This window comes from Sciurus carolinensis, chromosome 8 (genome assembly GCF_902686445.1).
Source record: "Sciurus carolinensis chromosome 8, mSciCar1.2, whole genome shotgun sequence".
NCBI lineage: Eukaryota > Metazoa > Chordata > Mammalia > Rodentia > Sciuridae > Sciurus > Sciurus carolinensis.
The window spans coordinates 26,050,298-26,075,278 of NC_062220.1; the positions used below are offsets into that span (position 1 = coordinate 26,050,298).

General features: G+C 38.6%; 1 long non-coding RNA gene and 1 pseudogene across 1 annotated transcript; both read left to right on the forward strand.

The window, feature by feature from the left end:
- The first annotated feature begins 214 nt into the window (after positions 1-214).
- LOC124991845 (uncharacterized) lies at positions 215-4,383 on the forward strand. Its single transcript, XR_007109958.1, has 3 exons — positions 215-347; positions 2,438-2,551; positions 3,917-4,383. It is a non-coding gene; the product is annotated as an uncharacterized LOC124991845 (long non-coding RNA).
- Positions 4,384-5,738: 1,355 nt separating this feature from the next.
- Positions 5,739-22,004, forward strand: LOC124991279 (60S ribosomal protein L22-like; annotated as a pseudogene).
- Positions 22,005-24,981: the final 2,977 nt, after the last annotated feature.

Here is a 24,981-nt window from a genome sequence, read left to right on the forward strand (position 1 = left end):
ACGGGTGGAGAGCTCCAGGAAGCGCTGAAAGAGCTGATTTGCGGTGACGGGCTAAATGTGGGGCGGGACTTCCGGGGCAGCAGGAGTAGGTGGTGTCGGGAGGTGTAGTGGGAAGGAAAGGACACGTCAGCATCTGGCCGTGAGGCGCAAGGGGCCATGGGAGCCCCGGGGGCGGAGTCAATCTCGCCCTCCTCCTGGTCCCGCCCACAGGGGCCCCGCCCTCGAGCCCTGCCCTCTGGCAACGAAGAAGCTCAAGTGAATGTCCGGGAACCAGCTGAGCGCACCCAGACTGGGGAATGCCAACGAGGATCCCCGAACCACCGCGGCCAAAGCTGGAATGAATCTCGGTACAAGTAAAAATACAGTGAAACTTCAAAGGAGGAGAAGAAAAAGCTGTAAAGGAGGTCAGGGCTGGGTGGTGAGGGTGCCATGCTATGTGCTATGCTACAGAGTTGAAACTTAAGGAGGGGGTTGACCAGAATGAGAACTATATTTTAGAAAGAACACCAGGTTAATGATATGGAGGATGGTTTGAAGTTAGATGTGGGCTGCGAGAAAAGGGGCAGGAAGTTAACATCCCTGTGTTTTCTTCTCTGTCTCCAAAGGAAGCTTAAAGGAGTTGAAAACTTTGCCCAGCTTCTGGATTCTACTGGTGCAGGCTGAGGATGAGGGTTCATGTTTTTCTTCCTTAGAAGCAGGCCAACCTAAGAGCAGACTGTTTATGGTAGGAAGTTCTGGGTTCCAAATCTTTCCTTGGAAGTCGGAGCATTGTGAAATGTCCTGCAGATGTTGGCCTTCAGCCGGAACACGGCTGCGCGCCCCCTCTGTCGTCAGGAGCGTGTCGCCGAGGTCTAGCGGTTGGTAACTGCTCCACTAATGTTTGTGGGAAAAAGGAATAAATATCTCCTAAAGGGATAACGTGTTCTGTACAGAGGGGAGAATGACCTCCTTCGGTCTTTTCCCTGAAACTCCTACTAAGGTTAGGAAAACCTCGGTAAGCGCACTTCTGATCCGGAGGAGACAAATCCTGACCGAGTGTGGTGAGCGCCTCCAACCGCCCTGTCCCTTCTAGCCTGAACGTTGAGTAAAGAAACAGGGAGACGGACATGAGAGTATTTAAGTGAATGTTTAGCGAGAACTGATTTCGTCGAGTGTCCAAGCTGTGGAACCAAGGACCTTATTATTATAACCAAGGACCGTGTATTATGTCATTTAATTGTAAAGCCTTCGTGTACATTGAAAGCATCACTTCCCCCGTAGCTCTTTCAAGAAAAGGTGGTTTGCTTATTCTCCCACATTTCACATATTTCAAGGTCAAGTTTTGGAGGCAGCATCATCCTAGCTCTCCAGTGCCCCTTTCATCCCATAAATTCACTGCCCTCTTCAAAAACAAATAAATCTTCGTGGAGACATGTTCCATTTGATTCCACCCTTCTCCATCTGATTCAGGTTGTAGTCTATCTGGCTCAGCTCCTACGTTGGCACTTCTGTGAGATTGTAGGTACCTGGTACACACTCTTCTCTACCTAATGATCCTGATTAACTTCAGTATGTATAAGCATAACTAACCAATATCTTAACTTCTTAGCTCCTTGACCTTATCTTTAGTGAACATGACCTTTGCATCATTTTAGCCTCTCTCTCCAGGACAACTGAACAGTAACTTCATGACAGAAACTTAAACACTTTCCTCTCTGATCCTGATTGCTATCCTTTCTCTCCACTCACCCAGTTAATTACTCTTTACCTCGTATTGGTTATCTATTGTGTAACAGTTGACACTAGCTGTCAGAAATAATGGCCAAAATATATTGAGCACTAAACATATGTACTAAACAGATTCCCTGCTGAATGTTTTTATCTACACTGCATAATTTAATCCTTAGAACAACCCTATAAAGTAGATATAATCAGTCTCTCTTCGAAGAAGGACATTAATGCATTTTAAAAAGTGAGTAACCGACTCTAGGTCAACAGCTTAAATGATTGAGTCAAGATTTGGAACCCAGAACTTTCTACCATAAACAGTCTGCTCTTAGGTTGGCCTGCTTCTAAGGAAGAAAAACATGAACCCTCATCCTCAACCTGCACCAGTAGACTCCAGAAGCTGGGCAAAGTTTTCAACTCCTGTAAGCTATGGAGACAGAGAAGAAAACAGAGGGATGTTAACTTCCTGCCCCCTTTCTCGCAGCCTACATCTAACTTCAAACCATCCTCCATATCATTAACCTGGTGTTCTTTCTAAAATATAGTTCTCATTCAGGTCAACCCCCTCCTTAAGTTTCAACTCTGTAGCATAGCACATAGCATGGCACCCTCACCACCCAGCCCTGACCTCCTTAACAGCTTTTTCTTCTCCTCCTTCTCCTCCTTTGAAGTTTCACTGTATTTTTACTTGTTTGTTTTATTTTGTTTTTTGTTTTTTGTTTTTTTGCAGTGCTGGGCATACAACCCAGGGTTCTCATGCATGCTAGGCAAGCACTCTATCCCTACATCCCTGGCCCCTGTATGTGTACTTGAAATACAAACCTCATCAACCCAAGTTATCTAGGTCAGTGCTATCTAAACTAACTTTCCACAGTGATGAAAATGTTCTGTGTATGCTCTGTTCAACACAATAGCCACTAACCACTTGTGGCTAATGAGCACCTCAAGTGTGCTTGGTGCAACTGAGGAAGTGAATTTTTACTGTTATTTTTAAATTAATTTAATATGAATGGCCTAGTGACTATGCTATTGACTAGGTGATTAAATTTTAATCTTGCTGTCGTGTCTATTACCATAATATTCTACATAGGATTTTTTGCGGGGGGTGCTAGGGATTAAACCCAGAGGCCAACATCCCCACTTCACCACTGACCAACATCCCCAGTCCATTTTATTTTTTATTTTGAGATAGGGTCTCACAAGGTTGTTCAGGGCCTAAGTTGCTGTGGCTGGTCTTGAACTTTTGATCTTCCTAACTCAGGCTTCCCGGCATGAACCACCACACCCAGCCTACATAGGTTTTTAAGTTATTTCCATAAGCCTCATGTAGTCCAAACTTGATTAAAATGCACAAAGTCATGAGCCTTCATTTTTAAAAAATTTTTAGAAACAAAAGAATTTACTTTGTAATATTAAAAGTAGAATTCAGAGTCAAGCATGGTATCACATGCCTGTAAACCGAACAACTTGGGAGTCCGAGACAGAAGGATAACAAGTTCAATGCCAGCCTGGGCAACTTAGCAAGGCCCTTTCCCAAAATTTAAAAAAAATAATAATAAAAAGGGCTGGGGATGTCACTCAGTGGTAAAGCACCCCTGGATTCAATCCCCAGTACCAAAAAAAAAAAGTATATCAACCCAAGGAAGATATTACACTGTTCCCAATTAGCCCTTGATAGTCACTCAATCTAAATGATTTATGAAAGTGTAATATGCATTTATTAAATTATATGCTTGGGACAAAGGTTAAAAAACTTTTAGTTAATAGATCAACTTTATACCCTATCCTTTTTCATTCCATGCCAAGTCCAAATTCATTCAATTATCCCACATGTGACTAATCGATGCCTCTGCTTTGTCAGTAGACTTGGATAATTATAAATATTGATTTGCTTCTGCTATAGCTATTCACTTTGACCACTGAGTTTTATGACTGTAGACTTTGCCTACCACACGAATTTCTAAGGAAAAAAAAAAAAAAAAGCATAAGGAACTTTCCAGCCAATGGCACCACCTTGATGATAGGGCAGCATGTTATTCCAAGTCTCTGTAAATGGAAATGATTACACAAGGATGGCACTTGAGGATTTCTTTCTCTCTATCCCCAGAATCCTAAGGTCAGTGACTAGCAAACTCAGAATTAGGAAAGTTTCAGCATGTAACAACAAACTACATTCATTATGTGATAAACATGTATTTCCCCTCTCCAGGTCAAGAAGTTAGAAGTATTTGTTCAGAGTCTCAACTATCTTCATATGCAGGCATCTCCGCAGTTTTCCTGGTTTTTCCACAAGCTACAGAATAGCTCCTTCAGTTCCAGGCACTAGAGGAAAAAGAAGAAAAGAAGGCAAGAAGAAGAAGAAACCAGTGCCAGAAATATCTGTCCATTTTTATCAGGAAAGCAAAAGTTTCCCCAGAATTTTTCATCATAAGGCCTCTTCTCACTGCAGACTAGGCTAAGATGGCATTTAGGTTAACAATGTAGAGGGAATCCAGAACAGGTGCTAAGGTGCCTTTTCTTTGCTTCTAGTCCCATTTCACCACTTAAGAACTCTGTCCCATTTCTAAGCCCCATTCCCTCTTTCAAGGTACAACTGTGACCCCTCATTCTCTCAAAAAAAAAAAAAAAAAAAAACCCAAAGCAGTGAGACTTGCTCTGTCTGAGCCAAGGCCCCCACTTCTAAAACTTGCCTTCATAGAGCATAAAGTCAGAGAGCATGGGCTTCCTCCAGCTCACCTGTGGACAGACCTCCTGTCCACTAAAGGACATACCTTGGTTTGCATTGCCCTAATTTGTTCACTGGCTCCAGCAGCTCAGAACACTCAAAACACACCCAGAGCTCTCTGTCCCTGTGTTTTTGCTCACCCAATTGCCTCCCCTTGTAATGACCTTCTACAGCTCAGTCCAGACGTGACTTTTCCCACAAAAATCTCCTGGATATCTCCAAGCAGAAATGACATCTCACACACCTCTATCTTCAGACCCTTTGGATAATACCTTTCTATCATTGTGCACTGTATTCCTTATATCATAGTTATTTAACAGTTCAATTGGCCTGAAAACTTTTTGATAAGCTCTTAGAAGTTGTTTTAGTTTTTGTGTTCCCTATTGACCTGGCACTGCCTTATAAAGAATCAGAACTTGATATATCTATTTTGAATTAAATTGAAGTATTCAGTCATTTTGTCTGCAAGGGATGGTAAGATGGCCTTATTTACCTTCTCTTTGCATTCCACATATCCATAATATATTCTTTGCATTTCCTGGACATTGAACCTGAGAATATTGGAGATGTTAAGTGTGCAGGTTAGAGATTATAGTGGGCTATTATCATTGGACAGGTCCCAAAATAGAATGGTTCATTGATTCATGAATTTTATTTAACTCCTGCCAACAATAGTTTGTATCTCCGCCTCTTCCTAAATTCTGGAAACCACATATACCTTAACTTTAGCCTGCTCCTTTGTATCAGAAAGGACATGCTAGACCAGGCATAGCGGCCTATGCCTGTAATCCCAGAGACTCTAGAGCCTGAGGCAAGGCTCTTGTAAGTCTTATGAGGCTGGCAAGTTCAAAGTCAGTCTCAGCAACTTAGCAAGACCCTGTCTCAAAATAAAAAACACAAAAAGGTCTGAAGACGTGGCTCAAGTCACACTAGCTTCATAAACTAAAAAACCAACTCTATTTTTTTTTCTTTGTACTGAACCCAGGGTGCTTAACCACTGAGCAACATTCCAGCCTTTAAAAAAAAAAAATTTATTTATTCTAATTATTTATACAAGGAGGTAGAATGCATTTGTGCACTTTGATGTATCATACATAAATGAGGTATAATTTTTCATTTTTCTGATTGTACATGTTGTAGAATTACATCGGTCATGCAGTCATATATGTCCCAGCCCTTTTTCTTTTAAAGTTTTTACTTTGAGCCAGGTCTTTCTGAGTTACTTAGGGACTTCCTAAGTTGCTAAGGCTGGCTCTGTACTTGCAATCCTCCTGCCTCAGCCTCCCGAATTGCTGGGGTTACAAGCATGCACCAATACGTCCAGCAACAATTCATAAGTGTAAGTCATAGCCCAGGACGGTGACTTTCCTCATGTAATGTTCCACCAACTAAAGCTAGTGTCAGTTCTCCCATCCATTAATACAGTTTTCCAGAAAAACAGTTCTCATTTAAACTCAAGAGCAAAGGAAGAGGCACCATGTGATGATGCAGGAATATTTTGAGTGGGAGAAGAAAAATAGTCACATTGGATGTTCTCAATCTTCTAAAGAGGTAGGAGGACTGAGGAATCAGAAAACATCCTAAGTCCCTATGGAAGCAGTTACTCTGGCACCCTTTCCAGGGAAAGTAGTACCCTGAAATCACCAGAAACTGATAGGAACCAAGGCCAGACCTCTGAGGTACCCACAAGGACAGTCACTGTCAGCTGTCAGAGCTAAGAGACCAGAACAACCAAGAGGAAGCAAAACAAGTGGTCAGGAGTGTAAGGGCAAACCAAGAAGTAGAGAAATGGGCCCTGGGGCTTTGTGAACAGAGTAGTTGGAATGTGGAGGTAAGGGCAGCCATCAGTAAAAGACCAAAGTCCAGGAAGATATGTCATTGCTGGGGGTCAAAGGGTAGGGGTGGGGCTGAGGCATGAAGCCAGAGTTTGGGTGACAACTTGAAGAGGCACATGTCTACTCAGTGGATTTCAGGATGGTCCATGCTGGACCTCCCCCAGATTAAGTCTCTCAACCAAGGACTGTTCAGGTCAAATAACAATCAATTTCAGCCACCTTCTACACTAATACCACAGAGACACCAAGAAGCAGAAAATCATCTCTCTTTCTTCTTTAGCCCACGTCTTTGTTTCAGCATCCCAGAGTGGCACAAATTCCAAGAAGAGATAGTTTTATGAAGAGCAAGATAATTTAAAACTTATACTATACGCTGTTATGTAGTGAAGAGCAGTTAGTAGAGTTTGCTCTCTTAAGAGTGCTTCAGAGTTTAGGATATTGCTTTATGCTACATTTGAAACAGGCTGAAGAACCATAGAGTTATGTGATGCTTATACTGAAGGAAGGAATGAAGGAAGGAAGAGAGGGAGGGAGGGAGGGAGGGAGGGAAGAGCTCTTTACCAACAAGCTGTTTTCCTCTTCCTGGAGGTTTGTCCCTGGAACAGCCTTCTGGGAACTTACAAATATATTTTCAAGTATCAGATACTCAGGTTGGGATCATTTTAATTCATTTCATTACAAGAACTTGTAACCAAGACAAAAATTAAAAAGATAAATTAAAGTTATATAATTCTCATTGTCTGATCAAAGGAAGTGTATTGTTTCATGGGAAGAGAAATATTTCCCTTGACATTGAATTCTAGAAGACTTTCATTACATGACTATCTAAAGAACAATGAGTAATATAACAGGCAACATTTCTAACAGTTTTGTGAGATATGCAGAAATGCAACTATTTTTTATAAAGAGTTTACACAAAAACCTAAAGAAATACTATTATATTGTGATTCAGTGAATAATCTAGTGGTAGGAAACAGCAATTATCGTAAAAGAAAAAAGTCTGCTTTAAAAAATAAGACAAAAATTTAATTATTTTCTTCCAGTTTACTGATGTCAACCAAAACATGTAAGAAAGGGAAAATAAGAGCTTTCTTAAAAGATTCTAAGTTGGTCTAAAATATTCTAAGTGGGTTAAGTGAAGAGGATAATATTTAGGCATTCCCCAGCATGTACCACCTTTGTGAAGGAAGTTACAGAGAAGCTCTAAAACTGAATTCCCTGAACTTGACGTCCCTGTAATCCTTCACTCACACTATCCAGAATGTCTTTGTAAATTGATTCACATTGGATGGAGAATAACCTGGAATATTCATGTGAGTCTTTTGACCTGGTGATTCTGTTTTGGGAAACCTCAGGGGCCAGGAAATGTGCAGAACGGGAGGCATTCAAGGCAAATATTATGGCATGAGGTTGAGAGTAAGGGCACCGAAGTGTGACTGACAGGGTATGAATTGTTTGTGAAAATTTCCTCCTCTATAAAATGGGAATGTAGTAGTGCCTGCCTTACTGGGTCGTTGTCTTATTATATGTAATGCTAATGAAGGGGCTATTTTGAGTGCCTGGGATCCAAGGAGCTCTGAATAAGGTTAATAATGTTAGTGATGTGATCTTGAGAATTTGAGAATAGCTAAGAAAACTTAAGGTATGCAAACACAATTAAATATTAGGAAACTGTTAAACTGACATGTGGGAAACTATATTTAAGTAAAGCACAATATAAAAAACCAGGACACAAAATAGTTTTTCATATTATTTGCAGAGGTAATAAGACGTGTACAATTAAAAATAACCCAATGATAGAAAGATAACCCAACAACTGGGGATGTAGTTCAGTGGTAGAGAGCTTGCCTAGCATGCTTAACTGTGGGTTCAATCTCCAGCACTGAAAACAACAACAGCAAATCCAATAAACCTTTCAGAGGTAAAAACAGAATTTAATGTTCTTTTGACTTGCTGGGTGATATTTGTAGGGCTTATGGTGAATTATTTTCAGACTAGTTCTCAATACCAGGAGATTAATTTCTCAATCTTTTTATTGTGAAATATAAGACACAGAAAAGTGCTTAAAACAAAAATGTATAGTTTAATGACTTATTACAAAATGAACAGCAAGGTAATCATCATGCAAGCCAAGAAGTGAATGACCAGTGTCCCCCAGAAATTACTGACCTAATTTCTGTGTAAGAATGAATCCTGAAACAATATAACTTTGTTTTTTAAAAAATTTATAACGGAAGGTAGACATCATGGCACACGCCTATAATCCTAGCAACTTGGGAGGCTGAGGCAGGAGGATCTCAACTTCGAGGGAAGGCTGGGAAATTTATTTTTATTTTTAAAATTTGTAGTGAAAAAGCTCTATTTAGCTCACAGTTTTGCTGACTCCAGGGCATACTGCTGGCATCACACGGTTCTGGTAATGATCTTACTGGGAGAGTCCTGAGAAGACATATGACATCATATGGGATTAAAGGGAGCTCAAGCCTGGGCAATTTATATTTTTTATTGTTTGTTCTAGTTAGTTGTCATGATAGCAGAATGCATTTTGATTCATTGTACACAAATGGGGTCCACCTTTTCATTTCATTTCTCTGCTTGTACACAATGTAGAATCACACCATTCGTGTAATCATACATGTACATAGGGTAATGATGTTTGTCTCATTCCACCATCTTTCCTTCCCCCTGCCCTCTCCCGTTCCCTAATTTCCCTCTACACAATCCAACATTCCTCCATTCTTCCCCTACCCCACCCCCCATTGTGTATCAGCATCCACTTATCAGATAAAACATTCGGCCTTTGGTTTTTTGGGATTGGTTTATTTCACTTAGTAAGATATTCTCCAACTCCATCCATTTACCTGAAAATGCCATAATTTTATTCTTCCTTATGGCTGAGTAATATTCTATTGTGTATATAAGTCACAGTTTTTTTTTATCCATTCATCTGTTGAAGGGCATCTAGGTTGGTTCCACAATCTAGCTATTGTGAATTGAGCTGCTATAAACATTGATGTGGCTGTGTCACTGTAGTATGCTGATTTTAAGTCCTCTGGGTATAAATTTAGCAGTGGGATAGCTGGGTCAAATGGTGGTTCCATTCCAAGTTTTCCTAGGAATCATCATACTGCTTTCCATAGTGGTTGCACCAATCTGCAGTCCCACCAGCAATGTATGAGTGTAACTTTTCCCCCCACATCCTCACCAACATTTATTGTTGCTTGTATTCTTGATAATTGCCATTCTGATTGGAGTGAGATGAAATCTTAAGAGTTGTTTTGATTTGCATTTCTCTAATTGCTAGAGATGTTGAACATTTTTTCATATATTTGCTGATCGATTGTATATCTTCTTCTGCGAAGTCTGTTCAGTTCCTTAGCCCATTTACTGATTGAGTTATTTGGTTTTTTGGTGTTAAGTTTTTTGAGTTCCTTATATCTCCTGGAGATCAGTGTTCTCTCTCAGGTTAATGTGGTAAAGATGTCCTTCCACTCTGTAGGCTCTTTCTTCACATTATTGATTATTTCATTTGCTGAGAAAAAGCTTCTTAGTTTGAATCTATCTCATTTATTGATTCATGGTTTAATTTCTTATGCTTTGGGAGTCTTGTTAAGAAAGTCTGATCCTAAGCCAACATGATGAAGATTTGGACCTACTTTGTCTTCTATTTGGTGCAGGGTCTCTGGTCTAATTCCTAGGTCCTTGATCTATTCGAGTTGAGTTTTGTGTAGGGTGAGAGATAGAGGTTTAATTTCATTTCACTGCATATGGATTTCCAGTTTTCACAATACCACTTGTTGAAGAGGCTATCTTTTCTGTATCGCATGTTTTTGGCCCCTTTGTTTAGTATGAGATAACTGTATTTATATGGGTTTGTCTCTGTGTCTTCTATATTGTACTATTGGTGCCAATACCATGCCATTTTTGTTACTGTTGCTCTGTAGCATAGTTTAAGGTCTGGTATTATGATACCTCCTGCTTCACTCTTCCTTCTAAGGATTGCTTTGGCTATTCTGAGTCTCTTATTCTTCCAAATGAATTTCATGATTGCTTTCTCTATTTCTATGAGGTATGTCATTGTGATTTTAATTGGAATTGCATTGAATCTGTATAGTGCTTTTGGTAGTATGGCCATTTTGACAATGTTAATTCTGCCTATCCAAGAACATGGGAGATCTTTCTATCTTCTAAGGTTTTTCTTAATTTCTTTCTTTAGTTCTATAGTTTTAATTGTAGAGGTCTTTCACCTCTTTTATTAATTTGATTCCCAAGTATTTTATTTTTTTTGAAAGCATGGGTAATTTAGAAAGACTGTATGCAACCTGTATTCCTTTATGTGTCTTCCATTGTTTAACACATGAAATGATTCACACAGATTGTTTCATATAATTGTCATTTTTTTCATCTTCATTGTTGCCTAGTAATCCATTATAATCAACATACCACCATATATTTATCCATTCTACTGTTGATGGACATATGACTTGTAAAAGTCTGTTTCCCAAAGACGGCCACAACAATATCTCTCAAAACATGTTCATTTTTGGGGCTGGGGAGATAGCTCAGTCGGTAGAGTGCTTGCCTTGCAAGCACAAGGCCCTGGGTTCGATCCCCAGCACCCCCCCCAAAAAAAAAAAAAAAAAAAAAAAACATGTTCATTTTCAAAATGACCTTGACATTTCTTCCATTAGGAGGTGGAATCTACATTCCCTCATCTTGAATCTGGGTGGGTCTTTACTCTATCTCAGCTAATAGACTACAGAAAAACTGGCTTCCAGTGCTAGGTCATAAAAATGCTGTGTACCTCTACTATGGTCTTTGGGGATGCTTGCACTTAGAAATCATCACCTTGAAGTAACAAAATCCAAACTATAACATGGAGGGGCCACATGCAGCTAATGGGCGCATGTTCCTAACAGACAGAATGACCAGCTGGATGTATAAGTGAACCAGCCTTCAGCTGATTCCAGTCTCTCCCCATGAGGTACAGCCTTTGAGGCTTCCCAGCAGAAGCTACAGATATGGAGCTAAGACGGGCACTCCCTGGGGGTTCTTTCTGAACTCATGATCCACAGAATTCATAAGCATGATAAGATGGTGGTTGTTTTATACCACTAAGCTTGAAGTAGTTAATTCACAGCAGGGGCGCATACAATTTTTAGCTATTAAAAATAAATATTTATATGCATGTGTTTTGGGAGGGAATATCTAGGGATCATAGGTTATGAATATGTTTAATTTGGTAGATAATGTCAAACTTTTCCAAAGGGATTGTACTGATTTTGACTCCCACTGCAGTATATGAGAGTTTTAGTTCCACGTCTTAATCAGTTTACATTGTTAGTCTCTTTTAATTTCAGCCATCTCAAAGGCTCCTATACATATAGGAGGATCTCATTGTGGTCTCAATTTGCATTCCCCTGATATCTAATGAGGTTTAACATTTTAAAATATGTGTATATGCCATATGATCATAAAGATATTCCTTCATATAATAATGGAGCTTTATTATTGACCTTTCACATTAATAGCAACAATTCCAAGAGGTGTGATTAATTTCATTTCATTTGTATTCCCTCAAGTCATCTTTTAGAATTATAGCCATTTACATCTTACCTAAACTCACAATGATGTATAAGAGTAAGAGAGAATCTAACCCTGAAATATTCTCCTCCAGATCTTAAAATTTCTTACTACAAACTAAGTAATAAAATCAAAATCCTAAGACCATAAAAGCATGATAAGATGATTTTAATGCTTTATTTTTCAAGCAACCCAATTTTGGCTAAGTCATTTGGGGCCCAGCCTCTATAGAAGCCTGAGCCTACCCATGTCACCCACTCACGCTGGTCTCCTCATCTCAACCCTCTTCTCCTGAACAAGTTTTGCTTGAAGCTGTGACTTTCTGTCTTTCTCACTGTGAGTCAAGCAAGCATAAACTTTCCCAATCCTATCCTGCCCTGTGGCAGATTCAGGTGATTAAGAAGAGTGTCTCTTCTGAACGCGGGGTCTCCAGATTCAAGGGCAAACACTAGGCAGTTAGTTAATTTTAATTGTCACTAGAGATATTTCCATCTTGGTATTTGAGTTCTCCTAGGAAAATCAGATTAGACTTTCTTTCAGAGCTTAATACCCATGGAATTCCAAGGAAGATTTCTACCTTGTTCTTCTATAAGGTGTAAGGCCAATTGATTATTCTTAATACAGACAAGTGGGAAAATTTGTTCAGGTACTTAATATTTACTACTACACAGACTCTGCTAGTTATTCACTTCACTTTTCTTTCTTCTCTTCCTCCCATTCACCTCCCTTTTGCTTATAACTTCATATTCCTAATAATCTTTGTTTCTTCCTCTAAACAAAAAAATTATAATTAAACATCCCCCAATTCAAAAATTTCACCCTATGCATTATTTCCCTCCATCTCACAATCAGTATAAAAATTGTGTAGGGTAAGAGAGAGAAAAGGAGTCAGAACATAATGGGAGCATAATAAATGCTCTCACAAAACTGGCAATTAACCAATTGCAATAGAAGATGCATGGTACTGATGAACTTTTGCCCAACAAGGCATTCCTGTAGTGCTTGGGTGCTCAGAGAGGGCCTACTCCCCTCCCACACCGGCCTCCACAGGGAGGGCATTTCTCAGTTCCCCATAGAGTTTGGTGTGGGGTGGGCCTGCTGGTTTTATAATGCTAGAAAAGAGCCCAGAGGTTCGGCTTTAATTACTCATTCAGGGTCTAGTGTTGCTGCTTTTCTGCAGGATATAGTCCCCACTGCCTTGTCTACTGGCCAATACAATCCAGATTGCACCCTGGAAAGAGAACAAATTGCTTCTCTTCAATGACAGCATGATTGATAGTTCCAGTGTTATACTGTTCTAGCCTCAGATCAGAATTCACCTGTGTGAGAAAGAATGAATAGGAGTGAGTCCCATGTGACCATAAAACAACAGCCCAGAAAAGTAACAAGAGACTTTTTCCAATTTGAGTATCTTGCTTAGCCTTGTTTTGTTGCATATCATCTCAGTGTACCTGAATAATCCATATATTCATATTTTTAATAACTAAGAATCATTTCATCTTTTTAAATTCAGTCTTTTGACAGCTTTCAAAGCTTTTATTTTTTCATATTTTATTGATGCATTATAATTATACATAATAGAGGAATTAATTGGCACATATTCATATATATGCACACTGTGACAATATAATTTGGTCAATATTGTTCCACAGTATCTCCCCTTTCCCTCCCCTCCTGCCTTGCCATGGTCCCTTTCCTATACCCTACTGGTTTTCCTTCTATTTTCATGAAATCTTCCTCACACCTTTCCCCCCTTTTTTCTTTCTAGTTTGCACATATGAGAGAAAACATATGACCTTTCACTTTTTGAGCCTGACTTATCTCACTTAACATAATGTTCTCAAATGCCAGCATTTTCCTGCAAATGACATAATGTCATTTTCTTTATGACTGAATGAAACTTCATTGTGTGTTTATATCACTTTGTCTTTATTCATTCATTTGTTGATCAACACCTTGACTGATTCCATAATTTGGCTATTGTGAATTGTTCAGCTATAAACATGGGTACTCATATATTGCTGTAGTATGATGATTTTAATTCTTTAGGATAAATAAAGAGGAATGGTATACTGGATTATGTGGTGTTTCCATACATCACCTTTACAATCCCACCAACAATTTAAAAGTGTTCCTTTTCAACCATGTTCTCTTTAGTATTTATTATCATTTATATTTATTTATTTATTTATTTGATTTTGGTACCAGGAATTGAACCCAGTGGTGCTTAACCACTGGCCTCATCTCCAGTTTTGTTTGTTTTTTTGTTTGTTTTGCTAAGTTACTTAGGGCCTCGCTAAGTTGCTGAGGCTGGCTGTGAATTTGAGATCCTCCTGCTTTAGCCTCCCAAGCCACTGGGATTACTGGGTATGCAGACTTTTCAGAGAACGATAGAATGAACCTAAAATGAGATCTAAAAACATCAACAAAAACATGATGACCAGTTCAAAGTAGTGTTGGTCCCAATTTGAGTGATTCACAAAAAGAATTTCTGGTGAGGGTAAGAGAATGCACATGAAATGCATGCGAACACACACACACACACACACACACACACACAGACAGAGACACACACTCACAGAAAACACCATGTGAGGATTTGGAGTTATGCTACCATAAGCCAAGGAATTATCAGAGGCTAGATATGGGCCAGATCCTTGCCCAATAACCTTCAGAGGGAGCATGTCTTTGCTAATATCTCCACCTTAGACTTCTGGCCTCCACAGTGAGAGAATAAAGTTACATCGTTTAAGCCACTTAGTTTGCAGCACTTTGTTATGGCATCTGTTGCAAACTAACATACCTATGATAAAGAGGAAAAGGTAAACTAGGGTAACTTTATTCATAAGGAAGTTGAGGTTCCCACAGAGGGGAAGGAGGGATATTTTGATCTAAATTTCCATTTTCCTGGACAACTTGTTCTCCTCCACACACTTGACAATGGTGAAACCCCCTCCCTCAATGGGGCAGGACAGATGAAGCCAAAATTGAAGAGGATAGAGGTTCCCAAGTCTTCTCTCTCCCACATACTTCTTACTGCTACTTCAAATTTTCCCCTTTTGTCTCCCACTCCATGAATGTTCAAGACTATAGCTTAAGGAGGAGAATGGCTGGGAGAGGAAGAATTTAAAAACTATGTGGTAGGATTCACTTTGGCATCTGAATTTCTCTATTTTGCCCTTATTTCTTTGTTGCCATTCTAACCATATCAGAACTCAGGGGAACTCATTCTCTAGCTCAGAGAAACCCAAGCATCTTAGGCTGAGAGGCCAGCTGCTATTGCCTGTTGGAATTGCTTAGCATCTCCTTGGGCCAGCTGATGAGTTTCTCTTGCCTTGTCTTCTCTCTCCTGTGGGGGTTCTTCCAGTTCTCAAGACATGTGAGCCATGACTTCTAAAGGAATCTGATCTTGTTTCATAGACTGACCCCTTTATACACTTGCTCTGCTTTTACCATTCATCTCCATAAGTTGACATCTTCATTATTGCCCAAGGCTCACAGACATTTCTATTCTTCCCCAAAGCTCCACCAATCACTCCACAAAGCAACTTTAATTTTTTATTAAGACCAGGGTGATAAAATGGGGGGAAGTGGATGCATGCATATGAACTCCATTTTTGAAAATATCATGCTAAATGAAATAAGTCAGATATAAAACAGCAACTATTATATGATCCCACTTACGCGTGGTACCTAGATTAGGCAAAGTCATTAAGACAGAAAGCAGAATAGAGCTTACTAAGGGCTTAAAGGGTACAGAATTTCTGTTTAGGATAACAAAAAAGTTCTGAGTACAGAGGGTGGTGATGGCTATGAAACACCGAAAACATACCTAATGCCACTGAATTGTACCCTTAAAAATAGTTAAAATAGCAATTTTACATGTACATTTTATTACCACAATTATAAAGAAAATTCCAGAGGTAAAAATCAGTATTCTTTGCTACTGATCCAACATAATTACTATTTTTTTCTGAACAATTGTTAGATTTGATCTTTTTACTGGTTGTTTTAGCATTCCTTCTTTTCTCAAAAAGAATTATTCTCATTTTAGACCCAATTTTCTCTACTAGTGCCAATAATACCCAAAGGATTTTACTCTGTTGGGTTCCAGGTCCAGTCTTTTCAATTCCCTTCCTAGAGAAAGTCAGACATGTTGTAAGGGAGGGGCATGAGAGATACAGTGTTTGGAGGGGACTGGGCCTCAGGGTACCCACTGACTCTCCCACATCTGTGTCTTCTTTTTCCTTTCTGTTTGAGTGTTGATTCCCCATTCAGTCGCACTGCTCTGGCTCTCAGAGGAGGTATGGAGATAAATGGAGTTTGGGTTTTTGTCTTACAAAATGCAGAGCACTGGTCTGATCAGTAGAGCCACCAGATCTGCAGAGCTAAGTGACTAATCCAGGTTAAGGAGCTGAGGTTCAGCAGCTCTGGTGAGCTTTCTCCCACTGTTTGGTTGGAGCAGTTATGATTCACATTAAATTGTGAGGAATATTAAAAAAAAAAAAAAAAAAAAACTAAGAGAAAGAATTCAAAGGACCAGGATACTGGAGAGAAATCAGCATAATAGGTGGAGATAGCAAAGCCATGAAAGTTCTAAATGCCAAAGAATGGGAGAGGGAAAGAAAAGAAAAGAATAAAAAGAGGTTTTCTCTCATTTGTTTGCTTGTTGTTTCTGCAATCCTACGGTGCTGGGGACTTGAACCCAGGTCTTGGGCACGGGAGGCAGGCACTCTACATGATGGGCTATACCACCAGCACAAGAGGCTTTCTCTCTACATTAGTGATGGGTGTCTTCCAGGAATTGGGACGGTGAGAGAAAGAAAGAGAGAAAAATGTGGAACAGTTTTGGAAAGGCTTCGATTATCAATTTCAGTTTGGAGGCTTCAGAGGAAAGAGCTAGTTTGGTCTATAATTGAGAAGTGAACCTGAGGACCAATGAGGAGGAATTAGGTGAGCTGAGGCCTAGCATACAGGGAATGCCAGCTGTACTGGTAACAAAACCTAGGACAATTGGTCATTCAAAGCCTCTTATTGTGTTTAATGGTGCCAAGTCAAAGACAGCAATAAGACTTTATAATTACTTATCTTTACATAGCTTGTTTTTTAGGTAGTACAAGGCTTCTTTCAGGCTGAGCAGATATTGTTTTGGGGGCCTTTGTGGACATAATAAAGATGAACAGGAATAGCTCAGTATTCCTGGTACAGAAGTAGACTCTGCAGGGAGTGAGTTTTCTTTCCCATGCCCTTTGGGTCTTGCTAAGTTGTGAAAAGTTACCCCAGCTAAAGTACTGAGTTTTTCTATTACAGTAGGTCTTGTTACAGACTTGTTTTCAGCGATGACCAGAGAAAATAAATCCAGAGAGGGCCGGGGTCCGGGCTAAAAAAAAAAAAAAAGAAAAGAAAAGAAAAAGAAATAAATCCAGTCCCTCCTTACTCCAACCTAGGGCCAGGTCAAGTCTCCATGACCTTCAGGAAGAATATAGACCAAGGAGCATCAGTAACTTATGCTTCTCATTTATTTTCCTTTCAAAAATGCAAACTTTTGGTAGATTTCAAAGGCAGAAAGGTAGCCACCCAACTATCTGCTAGGCAAGGTAACTTTAGGTCAGAGAAGACATTTCATATGATGAATTAATGAGCCTGGAGATCAGGAGGACCAACTGAAGAAGCAGAGACACAGAAATGACAGAAGTACAGAGACTGGCCTGGGAATCTCCTCGACTATAACTACTGAACTCAGTCAATAGTTAATAATATTAGTCACTGGCGCATGGTAGTAGTTAATAATAATATCAAACACTTACATAGAATGTTCTTACATATGTTAATTTATAAAACGACCCCAAGAGGTAGGTATATGGCCATTTCCATTTTATAGATGTGGGAAAATGAAGCACAGAGAATTTTTAAATGTAACCTTAAGATGTAAGCTGTAAGAGGTCAGGGATTTCCATTTTTTAAATTCAGTGCTATTGTTCCAGTACCCAGCACATGTTCAATAATTATTTGTTGAATCAACAGTTAATGAATTCAAGATCATGCAGATGGCATGGTAGGGCTGGAATAGGAACTGAGGTTTGATAGTTCTAGAAGTCCCACTGCTAATTACTTAGATGCTGTCTTAGGAGATGAACTTGGTGTCTCTCAACCTGAGTTACATCTGCTTGATAAACACTTCACCCTCAAGGCTGGCTATCTGAGGTAATACTTTCTAACTCATTTTGTGAGCCAACATTACTCTAATATCAAGAGAAAGACATTATAAGAAAGGAAAACTGCAGACAAATATCTTTTATGAATGTAAATGCAAATATCCTCAACAAAATATTAGCAATTTATTTATTTATTTATTTATTTATTTATTTATTTATTTTTTTTCAGTACTGGGGATCGAACTCAGGGCCTTGTGCTTGCAAGGCAAGCACTCTATCAGCTGAGCTATCTCCCCAGCCCCAATATTAGCAATTTAAATCCAACACTGTATAAAGATAATTATACAATGTGACCGCATTACTCAACGTTTCATCACTGTGACCAAAATACCTGACAAGAACAATTTAGGGGAGGAAAAGTTTATTTTGAACTTCTAGTTTCAGAGATGCAGTCCATGGTTGGCCAACTCCATTACTCTGGGCCCAAAGTGAGGCAGAACATCACTGGAAGAGCATGGTGGAGGAAAGCTGCTCATCTCATGGCAGCCAGAAATGAGAGAGAGAGAGAGAGAGAGAGAGAGAGAGAGAGAGAGAGAGAGAGAGAGAGTATGAGGAGCCAGAGATACTATATAATCCTCAAGGGCATGTCCCCAGTGACCTGCTGGGGCCTTCTGGGAAACTGAGGTAGCATGAAGTACCCCCCTTCAAATCCGAATTCTTGCAATCAAGTCAGAAAGATTTCAGATATCACTCAGAATAATAGGAATGAGTTTACTGAAGGAATAGGAAAAAGGAAAGGAGTCACTCTCCAGGGAGAGAATGGGTCCTCTCAGAGAGGAGAGGGACAGTGCTCTTTTCCTGCACTTCAGTCTTACTGGGGATCCCAGAGAAGTTTCCAGAGAGCCCCAACCATGTCTACCTCTTGACTTTTGATTGACAGCAAGAAGACATCGGACTTTCAAGTCCTCATTGCCATGACAACTGTAGATCACTAGGGCCCATGCTGCCTGGTTCTAATTGGATTTTTAACCATAATTTCTTATAGATTTATGGTTAGGAGGAATTATCCTTATCTCCCTGAGTTTCAGGATCTAGTCTGTGAAAAGGGTCACAAAAGTCTTCCCTTTCAGGGTAACTTGGGTTCCTCTTACGGACCTTGTTCTGAGCCTGCATTTCTCCTGCAGATAACAGGTAGTTTGCTGAGGAATATGACATATCCTGTCCACTTAAGCCAGTTGCAAGTACCAACTGCTTCTTGGAAAAGAAAGCATGTGGGGGTCAGCACAGTGGGCCCATTTTATAGAATTATTCCCTTAACCCCATTTCCCCATTACTTGCATCTATCTGTCCCCTATCATAGCCCTGCCCCACCTGCCTACAGTTATCACCCAGTAGTCCATTCAAATTATTAATCCATCAAATGGATTAATCTAATGATAACATTACCACTCTTATCCTTGACTAAAAGCCCCATCTCTGAGCCTTGCCATATTGGGGACCATGCTTCCCAAACATGAGCTTTTAGGAGGACATTTCTAGATTCAAATCATAACAATGAGTAGAATTCATTCCAGGCTTGACAAGCTGGTAAAACATTTAAAAATCAATTATTAAACCACCACATCAACAAACTAAGAAAAATAAATCATGTAATTACATTGATTGATATAGAAAAAGCATTTAACAAAATCCAATACCCACTCATGATAAAAACCCTCAGAAAACTACGAAAGGAAACTTTCCTGAACTTGGAAAATAACATCTACAAAAAACCTACAGTTTAGGTTCAACAACTGTAACAAATAGACCACTCTGGTGGGAAATATTGATAATGAGAATATGTATGAGAACACATACATGATAAATCTTTTTACTTTCATCTCAATTTTGCTGTGAATCCAAAACTGCTTTAAAAAATAAAACCCATTAAAAATACATATTGCCTTGAATAGGGAGGCTTTATATTGTAAAGATATCAATTCTCTCTAAATTAATTTTTAATAAAAAAATTTAACTTGCCAAGATGATACTAATGCTCAACTGAAAAATAAATTTAAACAAGACAGGTAAGAAAAACTCTAAACAAAGAGTAGCTCTCCCAGCTATTAAAATTGTAAGTTTTAAAGAATAGTAGTCACATGGAAATAAACAATAGAGCAGAATGACATTTCCAGAAGATTAAAAAAAGAAATAGCCCTATAGCTAGCATCACACTTAATGGTGAAAAACTGGGTACTTTCCCATGACTGAAAATAAGGCAAGGGTGTTCTACTCCTATTCAACATCATACTGGAAGTCTTAGCTACTTCAATAAAACAAGAAGAAAGACATGATTGTCTATGTGTGAAATTAAAAATACATACATATATATATATATATATCTCAAACAGACAACCAAAAGCCTCCTGGAAAAAATGTTTGTGTATGTGTGTGGTAGTGGTGAATGTGGTGAATGAACTAAGGGCCTCACACATACTAGGAAAGCACTCTACCTCTGAGCTATATCCACAACCCAATTAATGAGCCAGTATAGCAAGATCTTCAGATACAAGTTTAATATATATAAGTCAATTATTTTCCCTTATGTCAGCAATACACTATCGGAATTTGAAAATTAAAAAAAAATACTACTTATCACAATTAAGAACCCAAAAATGTGAAGTATTTAAGTATAAATCCAACAAAAAATATGTAGAGGATCTAAATGGGGCAAAGTATAAAACTCTAATGAAAGAAATCAAAGAAGATCTACATAAATGAAGAGATAGTCCATTTTCATGGATTGGAAAACTCAATATTGTTAAAATGTTTATTCTTCCCAATTGATCTAAAGAGTCAATAAAATTCTTTTTTTTTTTTTTTTTGTGGTGCTGGGGATTTGAACCCAGGGCCTTGTGCTTGTGAGGCAAGCACTCTACCAACTGAGCTACATCCCTAGCCCAAAATTCAATAAAATTCTAATCAAAATCCCAGAAAACTGGACTGGGGATATAGCTCAGTTGGTAGAGTGCTTGCCTTGCAAGCACAAAGCCCCAGGTTCAATTCCCAGTACCACCAAAAAAAAAAAAAAAAAAAAAAAAAAGAAAGAAAGAAAGAAAAAGAAATCCCAGAAGGTTGTTTTGTATAGATTGCTATATTGATTCTAAAGTTTATATTCAAAATACATAGACTAGCCAACATAATAATGAAGGAGAAGATTAAAGTTGGAGGACTCACTCAACTTCAACCCGTATTAAAAAGCTACCAAATCAAGATAGCCCTATATTGATGAAAGAATAGGCACATAGATTAATGAAACAGAACAAGGAGTCTAGAAATAGACCCAAATACAGTTAATTAATCTTGATCAAGGAGCAAGAGCAATTCAATGGGAAAAGGAGTCTTTTCAACAGTTGGAACCCCTGGATACTTTTCACAAAAATTAACTCAAACTGGATCATAAGCCTAAATGTAAAATGCATAACTACAAAACTTCTAAGAGAAGACTACAGAAGAAAATCTATATGACTTTAGGTTTGGTGAAAAGTTTTAGACACAAACTAAAAAGCATGAACAATGGGGGGAAATTGATAAATTAGGCTTTGTTAAAAATTAAACTTTTTGCCCTTCCTGACTCCGCTGCCACCAAGGCACCCATGAAAAAGTTTGTGGCGAAGGGGAGAAAAAAAAGAAAAAGAAGCAGGTTCTGAAGTTCACCCTTGATTGCACCCACCCTGGAGAATCATGAACACTGCCAATTTTGAGCAGTTTCTCCAAGAGAGAATCAAAGTAAATGGAAAAGCTGGGAATCTTGGTGGAGGGGTTCTGACCATCAGAAGGATCAAGAGCAACATCATTGTAACATCTGAGGTGCTTTTTTCCAAAAGGTATTTGAAATATCTCACCAAAAAGTATGTGAAGAAGAATAATCTATATGATTGGTTGTGCATAGTTGCTAACAGTAAAGAGAGTTATGAATAACATTACTTCCAGATTAACCAGGAGGAAGAGGAGGACTAAAACTCTTTCATCTGTAATAGTTTGTATGAGTTCTTGAAGAAAACTTGGGAACCAAAAAAAAAAAAAAAAAAAAAAAAATTAAATTTCACCACACACACCTGTAATCTCAGTGGCTGGGGAGAGTAAAGCAAGAGGATCGCAAGTTCAAAGTCAGTCTCAGCAACTTAGTGAGGACCTAAGCAACTTATCAAGACCCTGTCTCAAAATAAAATATAAAAAGGGCTGAGGATGTGGCTCAGAGGTTAAGTGCTCCTGGGTTCAATCCCTAGTACCACACACAAAAAAATAAATTAATTAATTAAAATTTTCTGTTCTGCAACAATGTTAAGAAAATCAAAAGACAAACCATGGATTTAGAGAAAATATTTGCAGCCAGGTGCAGTGGCACACACCTGTAATTCCAGCAACTGAGGCAGGAGGATCACATTTTCAAGATCAGCCTCTGCAATTTAGCAAGACCCTCAGCAATTTAGTGAGCCACTCAGTGACTTAGCGAGAACTTGCCTCAAAGTAAAAAAATAAAAAGGGATAAATAAACTATTTGAAACATATATGATAAAGGACTTGTATCCAAATATATATAAAGGACCCCTAAAACTCAACCATAAGAAAACAAACAATCCAATTAAAAAGTGGGCCAAGTCTGGAGTTGTAACTTAGTGGTACAGCACTTAATTAGCATATGCAAAGCCCTGGGCTCAATCCTCTCTATTGGGGTGGGGATGGGAAAGTGGTCAGACACTTCACCAAAATATATGTATGGATGGCAAATAAGTTTATGAAAAAAAATGCTCAACATCACTGTATATTAAGAAATTCAAAATTAAAATGAGATTCCTTTGCACATCTATTAAAATCACTAAAAAATTTTTTTTAACCAACAATAGGAATCACTGACAAGGACACAAAGGAATAAGGGCTATCATCCACTGTTGTTAGGAATGCAAAATGGTACAGTAACTTTAAAAGACAGCTTGTCATTTTCTTACAAAGTTTAACCTAGTCTTATCATACAATCTTGCAATTGTGTTCTTTTGTATTTATCCAAATGAGTTAGAAATTTATGTCCACATAAAAGCCTGCACATGAATGTTTATAGCAACCTGATTTATAATTGCCCAAATCTGTAAGCAACCAAATGTCCTTCAATGTCCTTCAATTGGTGAACAGATAAACTATGGTACATCCATACAATAAAATATTATTCAGCAATAAAAAGAAATGAACTATTAAGCCATGAGTAGACATGGATAAATCTTAAACAGATATTACTAACTGAAAGAAGCCAATCTGAAAAGGCTACATAGCTCATTGATTCCCTTATATGACGTTCGAGAAAAGGCAAAACTATAACAATGATAAAAAGATGAGTAACAGTTAACAGGGGGGTTTGGGGGAGAAAAGGGGGGTTGAAGGTAAAGCAACAAGATTTCTTAGGGTAGGGAAACTATTCTGTATAATAATGAAGTTGTGGATATATAACACTATGCATTTAATATCTGTAGAACTTTGCAGCACAAAGAGTGAAACTTAATGTATGCAATTTCAAAAATATCTTGTAGGGATCAGGGGAGTCCAAGATGGAATTCAGAATGTGACAAAATAAACTACTTGTCTTATATATGTATGAAACAACCTCACAGAAGGAGGTGGAGGTAAAGGTGTTGATTTAGTAACTTTGGAAATGAGAAGAAGACTAAAGGTAAAAGAAATTGTATATAAACACCGTATGCCGGTTGATAAAGTGTTTTCCTGTGATGGTTTGTGTTAACCATTCTCATGCTTCAACATTGTGTACCGAAATTGAACAATTAAGCAAATAGATGGTGGTTTATGGGTGCTGAGTTTCTCACTGTTGTAGTTGGGGAGAAGCTACAATGACCCATATAATAATTATGGGTTAGAGCTGGAGATCATGTTTAGTTTAATGTGGATAAAAATGTTTACATACAGAAATATTTATAGCTAAGTATATGCATAGGCTAGTGTGCATACATATATTTCTTTGTTTTGTCATCTTAGAGGACCTAGAAGTACTGACACCCCATTAGCAACAAGCAAACTAGTGCCTAGACCTTGGTTTCTCATATCATTGTCCAATAAAAGGGACTAGGGCTCCTCGGAGAAATGGCTGATTCTAGGAGTGGGGCAGAATATACACTAGATAAACCTGGAGTACCCTGCAGTGTCAGAAATCAAGGAAGAACTATAACAACCCCCACCCAAACAAAATATAAGCTAAACCCCAGAGGAGTAATGTCAAAGAGACATAGGAACCAAGAGAAAGTTGCCAATGGCCAAAGCAGGAAGAATTTAAGAAACAAAATAAAGTAGCATATTGGATTATCAGCTGGGGATGTGGCTCGGTGGTAGAGTTCTTGCATGGCATGCATGAGGCCCTGGGTTTGATTCATAGCACCATCAAAAAAGATCCTGTCTCAAAAAAAACAACAGGAAACATATTGGATTATAAATTAAAAAATACATTTCCCTATTAAAAAAAAATCCATATTGATCTAAATAAATTATTGAGCAAATAAATTAAGGAGAGAGGAGACAAATCTCCACAGCAGAAGAAATCCAAAGAATCTATGTAGACGCTCTACTCTCAAGTAATTGGAATGCAACTCCCTACTCCTTAAGTATAAACTGTGCATAAGGACTTCCCTCCAAAAAGTACTGCGTGGAACGGTAGGTAAGAGGAACTTCAGTGAAAAAAACTGAAACCCTACCTCAGCCAGGTAATCAAGGTCAGCATCAACAGTAATAAATCATGTTGATGCTATGTATCCTGAATATAATGTGATAGATATGGTACTGCACCTCTTTGGTCTTCCTCCCCCAATCCATAAGCCCATTCTAATTACAAGAAAAGCATTAGAAGATCCCAAAGGGAGGGAGAAATGGATAGAAGTTGATCAATGAGTATTAAGATAGAGACAGGACTAAGAGGTTCTGGTGAGCTATTGCACAGTTG